We start from the raw sequence: 7,248 nt of genomic DNA on the forward strand, positions 1-7,248 counted from the left end.
CCAAATAGTATTTGACTTACATTTATATTTAGATATCAAAACATGGATACAAATAATATCCAACATACATCCATATCCATTCAGAATAACTATATATACACTTAACTCTAAACTGTATCCGTATCTTTTTAGAAGAAATATGGATACTAATTTTGGAATCTATTTAATATCTATATCCGTATACATATTCATTGAAAAATATGGATACAAATATGAATATACCAATATTCGATCGGCACCCCATTCATTTTTAGCCCTACATTAGAGTGTATCTTATACATATATTTTTCCTTTCCTAAGAGGAGACAAACATTTTGATCTTTTATATTATTGGAGCCTTCGATCTATGTTTGCTAAAATGGTTTGATTGTTTAATATTTTTTTCGACACTAGGAGGGCCTAACTCCTAGCTTTCCTAACACTGGGGGGATGACTCTGAAATCGAACCCCTGACCTCTGGCCCAAGTTGCAAGATGTGATGCTATCAAAAACGGCGTCCACAGGCACCCCCTCCCCTTGGTGATATTCCCTTGCCGCCGCCCTCCTCAGAAGGTGAAGGTACGCCTTCTCCCCCTCGCTTCCCATATCTCTCTATAAAAATCCTCTCCTTTTGCCCCACTTCTCTCCATGGCGATCGTCTCTCTTCCGAGAACCCCTAAAAAGCCTCGCAACAGCCGGAGGGTAGAAGTTCTTGAGGTTTGAACGTGTGCCGAGGGGATTAGGTTGTTGGTTGAATTATTTTTTTTTTTTGATTGAAATGGAAAGCAGGGTACTTAAGGTAATGCTCAATCTTGTCCTCTGTTTCAGTTCTTGATACGGTTAGAAGGGATGCAATGCGTTTAGATTTGTCGGACGATGGATAGGATCAGTTCTTTTACCCTGTAATAGCTAATGGATCGGGTTACTTATATTAGAGTTGCATCCGTAGGAAAAATTGTGATCTTGAGGTTGCCAATGCTGGATCTTCTTTCGTTGATGAAAGCCTGTAATTTGGGATGCGAAAGGAATTAAAGTCTCATTTTTCCGAGAGGCGATAGGGTTTCATTTGTTTCCAGTTGAGGGACTGAACATCAGAAAAGATTGCAACTTGCACCTTAGGAGATTCTTTATAATGAGGCGGAACAAGCAAAAGCATATGAAAATGAGGCGAATGAGAATGAAGATTCAGATATAGTGTCGAGGAAAGCTCATACAGAAATTGCAGCATTAACTGAAATAGTTGAGCCATTAGAGGTTCATCCTGCCACTATGGGTGCTGCAGCTGATGAAGATGATGCTGATCTTGATTTCCTGGATGATGATTTAAGTGATTAGGTAATATTTCTGGCCCATTACTTTTAAATGAATTGTCTTAGAAAAGGAGCTTCACAGTAACCAGTTATTAGTTGTAAATTAATTGTCCTAGAAGAGGAGATTCAAGGAACCAGCTATTGCTTGTTTTAATTGTTCTGTAAAATGAGTCTGCTGATGCAATTTGTCATGTAATTTGTGGGTAAAAAGGTTAAGATATTCATGAAAATGAATTGAAGTATCTGTGCTTGTCGCTGTTGTTCGTGTCTTCTTCTGTTTTAGATGGTCAATTGGGAGATACTGAAGCTTTGCGGCTCTTAGCACATCCTCCTTGTGTGCTTGGCCTAAAAATTGAGCCTATAGGTAGCATCTTTATAACCCAACGTCCATGGAAATACAAATCAATCAAAACACCATAATAAAACTTCGATTAGATCGTCCATCGCACTGGCTTTAGAAGAACGCATTTGCCATCACAAGTAAAACCCTAGAATCCGTAAAGATCCCTACTTCAACCTACATCAGCGACAGTACAACTGAATCCCATCTCCTCGAACGTGCGCTCTACTAAAAGTCCTCAGGGTACCGAGGCTATATATGAGAAAGAAATCCAAGATCACAGGCCGCGTCGCCCGAATTACGGTTTACGGAATGCCAGGAAAAAAAGAATAATTGAAAAATAAGAACGCGAGGAACGAATGGAGAGGGGAAGAAAAAAGGATTAAGATGTGAGAAAAGAAAAGAAAAAAAAAAAGGATTTGGAGACACCGGTGTGAGGCCCAATAGTTCCACATCGGAAAGACTCGATGCAGAGCCTGGGCATATGAAACGGGTGTCTCCAAATCCTGCAGACGCGTTTTGAAAGGAAAACAAAATCAGAAAGGGATGAAGGACGCGCTTTTGTCCGATGGTGGAAAGGGTGTAAGGCCCAATAGTTCCATAGCGAAAAGACTCGTTGCAGAGCCTAGGCATGTGATGCGGGTGTCTCCAAATCTTGCAGACGTGTTTTGGAAGGAAAACAAAACCGGAGATGAATGAAGGACGCTTGCGTAAAGCCCCGGAACCGGACAATATCTGGTAGGGGAGCTCCGTGTTTCCCCTCTCATGTAGCCCCACGTGGGCACTGGGTGCCTCACGTGCCCCGCGCAGGCAGGGGTGTGACAGGAACTGAACTGGCTTTGAGTACAAGAATGGAGCTGGATCCTGGTGATAATCCCTGCAATCAGCACCCGAAACTATATGGCTTATAAACTGTATAGCCTTGTGCATGCTTTGTCAGATGCCACTGTTGTCTTATTGTTGATGGTAGAATGGAGTGTTGAACCATTGCTTCTTTGTTGTTCTTTTTCTTCCTTTCATTGAGAGCTGCATGGTGGCAACAACATAGGATAAATTGTCTTGAACTGCAACAAGTTGCCATTCGGATATTGAGACAGACATGCACGTCCTTTGGTTGTGAGCACCATTGGAGTATATTTGATCAAATTCATAGTACAAGGCTTAACCGCTTGGCTCAGAAAAGATAAACGATTTTGCTTATGTCCATTACAACTTGCATCTTAGAGAGCGATAATTAAAGAGAACTACTGATGACTCCATATCTCTTGACAGCGGCATGCTGGAGAGCTTACTAGATAATTGGGTTGTTGAGTCTGAGAGGCCATCTTTGCAAGAAGATGAGGTACCAGTTATATTTATCTTTTACCTTTTTGATGCAGGACAAGAAATCAGCCCCGATGAAGATGGAAGTGATAGGGATGAGGACGCTGATACTGGGGGTTGATCGTGATTGAAACCCAACCGTGGAGTGCTGGATTAAGAGTCCTTTTGCATTTGAATTCTGTTTTAGTTGAGTCAAGTTGAAGTCCTTGTTTAGTTCAAATTGGTTTCCAAATTACGTTTGTTTTAGTTTTGAATCCTGACTTAATTAGGAGTCTGTTTTGATTAGGATTTGATTAGGGATTTAGGGTGAGTTGTGGCCATATAAGAGAGATGTAAAGGAGCCGTCGTTCTCCTTCTTCATTGTTTTTCCTTTCTGTGAATGAAAAGGGTTGCAGAAGCTCTGTTTTGAGCCCAAAAGAACTCTCCTGTTTTCTTTGTTTGGGTGATTGAACCCAGCCCTAGAACAGAGGAGGTTGTCTTCCCATGCTTCCCGCATCATTTGGTACCAGAGCGAGGATTCTCCTGCTTCGATGGCGGATGACTGCGTCGCAAGCGTCCACCCCGTCGACGGCGATCATGGGGTGCCGGCCCTTTGGGCGGCGGTGTGCAGCCTTGAGGGTGCCGTGCGTGATATCCAGCAGACACTCCAAGGGATGCAGATCGGGAGTACCAGGGGTTCCAATCGGGACCATGCACCGACCAGCGAGGACTTCCCTTGAGGTCCACTGGTACCAGCACTGGATTTTTCCCACCGGCGTAGGCAACAACCCTTTCCGGAGTCGTCCGAGGAGGAAGAAGAGGAGGCGGTGGCCTTCAACGCGCTCGACGGTCCACGGCCTAGGTGGAACGACGACCGCAGACCTCCGGATGGGGAAAGGGCTTGTGATGAGGCGGCCGATTGCAAACGTGTTGGGGCCGAACGGAACCGAAGAGTCGATGGAGGGATGGTCTTCAACCGCAGACTTCCCGCTGGAGGCTTGGCTTTCGGCTGCCGATTTCCTGATGATTGTGGGATATTTGATGAAGCCCACGAGTTTGGTCTACGGAGGAATAGGGACTATGCGGGGTTTAGGCATGAAGGATGGGATGCAGAACCCACGGGAAATAGGTCCCTCGGGGCGTTTGTGACAAGGGCTTCCCTGATTTTAGTTTGAAGGTGGATCTTCCTGCCTTCAGCGACAATCTTCATATTGAGGGATTTTTGGATTGGTTGGCCAAAGTAGAGAAATTTTTCGATTATATGGAGATCCCAGATCAGAAGGTGAAGTTGGTTGCATACAAGTTGAAGGGTGGAGCCTCCGCATGGTGGGAACAACTACAGCACTATCGCCTGCGGCAGGGAAAGATGCAGATTTCCACCTGGCGCAAAATGAAGCAGCACCTGCGGGGTCGTTTCCTCCAGCCTGACTACGAGCAGGCTCTCTACCATCAGTACTAGAATTGCCGACAGGGCCCCTGGACGGTGATTGAATACACTGATGAATTCAACTGTCTTAATGCCCGCAACAACCTGTCGGAAACAGAAAATCAGCAAGTGGCAAGGTACATCAGTGGACAGAAAATCAGCCCCGATGAAGATGGAAGCGATAGGGATGAGGACGCTGATCCTGAGGGTTGATCGTAATTGTAACCCAACCGTGGAGTGCTGGATTAGGAGTCTGTTTTAATTAGGATTTGATTAGGGATTTAGGGTGAGTCATGGCCATATAAAAGAGATGTAAAGGAGCCACCGTTCTCCTCCATTGTTTTTCCTTTCCGTGAATGAAAAGGGTTGCAGAAGCTCTGTTTTGAGCCCAAAAGAACTCCCTTGTTTTCTTTGTTTAGGTGATTGAACCCAGCCGCAGAACAGAGGAGGTTGTCTTCCCACACTTCCCGCATCACTTTTGCTGTGCTTATTTTTTTCGCTTGATTATTAACTGAATCAAGTTGCTCTCTTGTGAATATAGGAGATTCTTTATAATGAGGCGGAGCAAGCAGAGGCATATGAAAATGAGGTGAATGAGAATGAAGAGTCAGATATAGCGCCAAGGAAAGCTCATACAGAAATTGCAGCATTAACCGAAATAGTTGAGCCATTAGTGGTTCATCCTGCCACTATGGGTGCCACAGCTGATGAAGATGATGCTGATCTTGATTTCCTGGATGATGATTTGAGTGATTAGGTAATGTTTCTGACTCTGAATTGTCTTAGAAAAGGAGATTAACAGTATAATCAGTTATTAGTTGTAAATTAATTGCCTTAGAAGAGGAGGTTCGAGGAACCAGTTATTCCTTGTTTTAATTGTTCTGCAAATGAGTCCGCTGATGTAATTTGTGAGTAAAAAAGTAAATTGAAGTATCTGTGCTTGTCACTGTCGTTTGTTTCTTCTTCTGTTTTAGATGGTCAATTGGGAGATACTGCAGCTTCGCCGCTCTTAGCACATCCTCCATGTGAGGTAGCATCTTTATAACCCAACTTTCAGTGTGTTTGCTGTATGTTGAAGATAAAAGGTCGCAAATATATCATCTACTTTGAGGAAGGCCATTATTGTACCTCCAAGCATATGAAGTATCGAGACACTTTTTTCCTTATCCTACCATTTATAACGCCCTGACAACCATCGGATGTCACGAACTTTGTTTTGTGACTCAATTAGAGTGAGCTCCCTTGAATTCCTACGTTAATTCATCTCAGTGTAATAAGTTCTGAAACACGGAACAGCAATAGTTTATGCTAAAACATATGCAATTTATTTTTTGAGTGTCAAATGCAAGTAATTTATTTGGCTGTTGCAAACTGTGTTTGGGTTCTGCATCAAGATTATCAGAATTTCCATTGACATAACCTGCCTCAATTCCGGATAAAGGCTGCCTTGTATTCATTTGAATTGGGTTTCTCCCTGTTTGCTACATTTTATATTCGGCCGTTCCATTGTCATACATATTCTGCATTGCCTGAATATTGTCTGGAATAAATTTCTTGGTTGTTTCTGCATATAATACATACAAGAGCACTAGCAACCATATAACATCTGTTGATAAGGAACTCTTATCCATTGGGATTTCTCAGACAAGAAGGTCGCTGAATATATTGTGTATGAAGAAGAGCTATAACTAGTAAATTTGTGGGCTAAAAACAATAATTTGATACACAACATGCACGAAGACAGGGATGGCTGCTTCAGCTGCAGTTTTTTATCAGAGATCTAGAATAATAAGTAGGCTGTCGCTACATTTCTTTTTTTTACCTTTTCCTTTTTAGAACAAGGGATGAGGGCCTAAGGGAGGCCCCTCCTACCATTCAAGTATAGAGAGAGAACAGAGTATTAGCATGCTCAGTCTTCACACAATCCGACACTTGTTTCTCATGGGTTCCATCATCAATTGTTTCTTTGTTCTCTGATTCGTCTGCAAAGATAGATAAAGAAACAGAGCAGTTGGTGCCAGTAGAATTATTAATTTGGCAATTAGCCAAAATGCAAGTATAGCTACCCGCAATTTCATGGAGGAATAGATGGCTGCCAATCATCTTGTGGAAGCCGAAGTTGAGGGCATCTTTCTATTCTTAAGATTTTTGGGAAGAAAAGGCAATTCAACCCTTCTACCCGTTCGAGCTTGGGGCAATTAACAAGCTGCAGCTCCTCAAATTCATCTCGGTTATGCTGCGCCAATGGCAAAAATATTAGGCCTTCACAGCTATCAACCACCAAGGACTTGAGCGTGGATGTGAGCAGTTCATCTTGCAAGACTCGGACTCTAGGGCAGTCCTTTATAACCAAGCTTCGAAGAGATAAGTGCTTGTGCAGATCATCTAGTGGTGGGATGCCCGTGCAACCCCATATTGTCAGCTCTTCAAGTACGGGTATGAAGCCTCTTTGCTGAAAGGGTTCCCAAGAATTACGGAAACAAAGATGCTCAATGGATGTCAAATCATCAAAGCCACGCATTATATTCTCCCATTTGTTCGATATAGTCATCTTGTTGCCTGAAGCGGCCTGGCACATGAGCAAAAGAGAATTAGAGAACTTTGTTGGTGCATGAGTTTCATACAGAATATTTACAACAAATAATCTAAGAATGTACGATTGTGTAAGTCTTCGAGTAATCAATTGGAGCACTTCAAATTTGGGATGGAGGGTACCCGAATGCAGTTGATTCTTTGTATTTGGCACCAGTTGACCAAGCCAGGGCAATCAACAATTTCCACATAGTGAGGCATATATGAGAGCTGATCTTCTACCATGATCTGAAGTTTAGGGCAATTTTGTATAATTAAAAATATGAGAGAAGTAAGGTTTTGCATCCCCAGCAATAATG

This window comes from Phoenix dactylifera, chromosome 1 (genome assembly GCF_009389715.1).
Source record: "Phoenix dactylifera cultivar Barhee BC4 chromosome 1, palm_55x_up_171113_PBpolish2nd_filt_p, whole genome shotgun sequence".
NCBI lineage: Eukaryota > Viridiplantae > Streptophyta > Magnoliopsida > Arecales > Arecaceae > Phoenix > Phoenix dactylifera.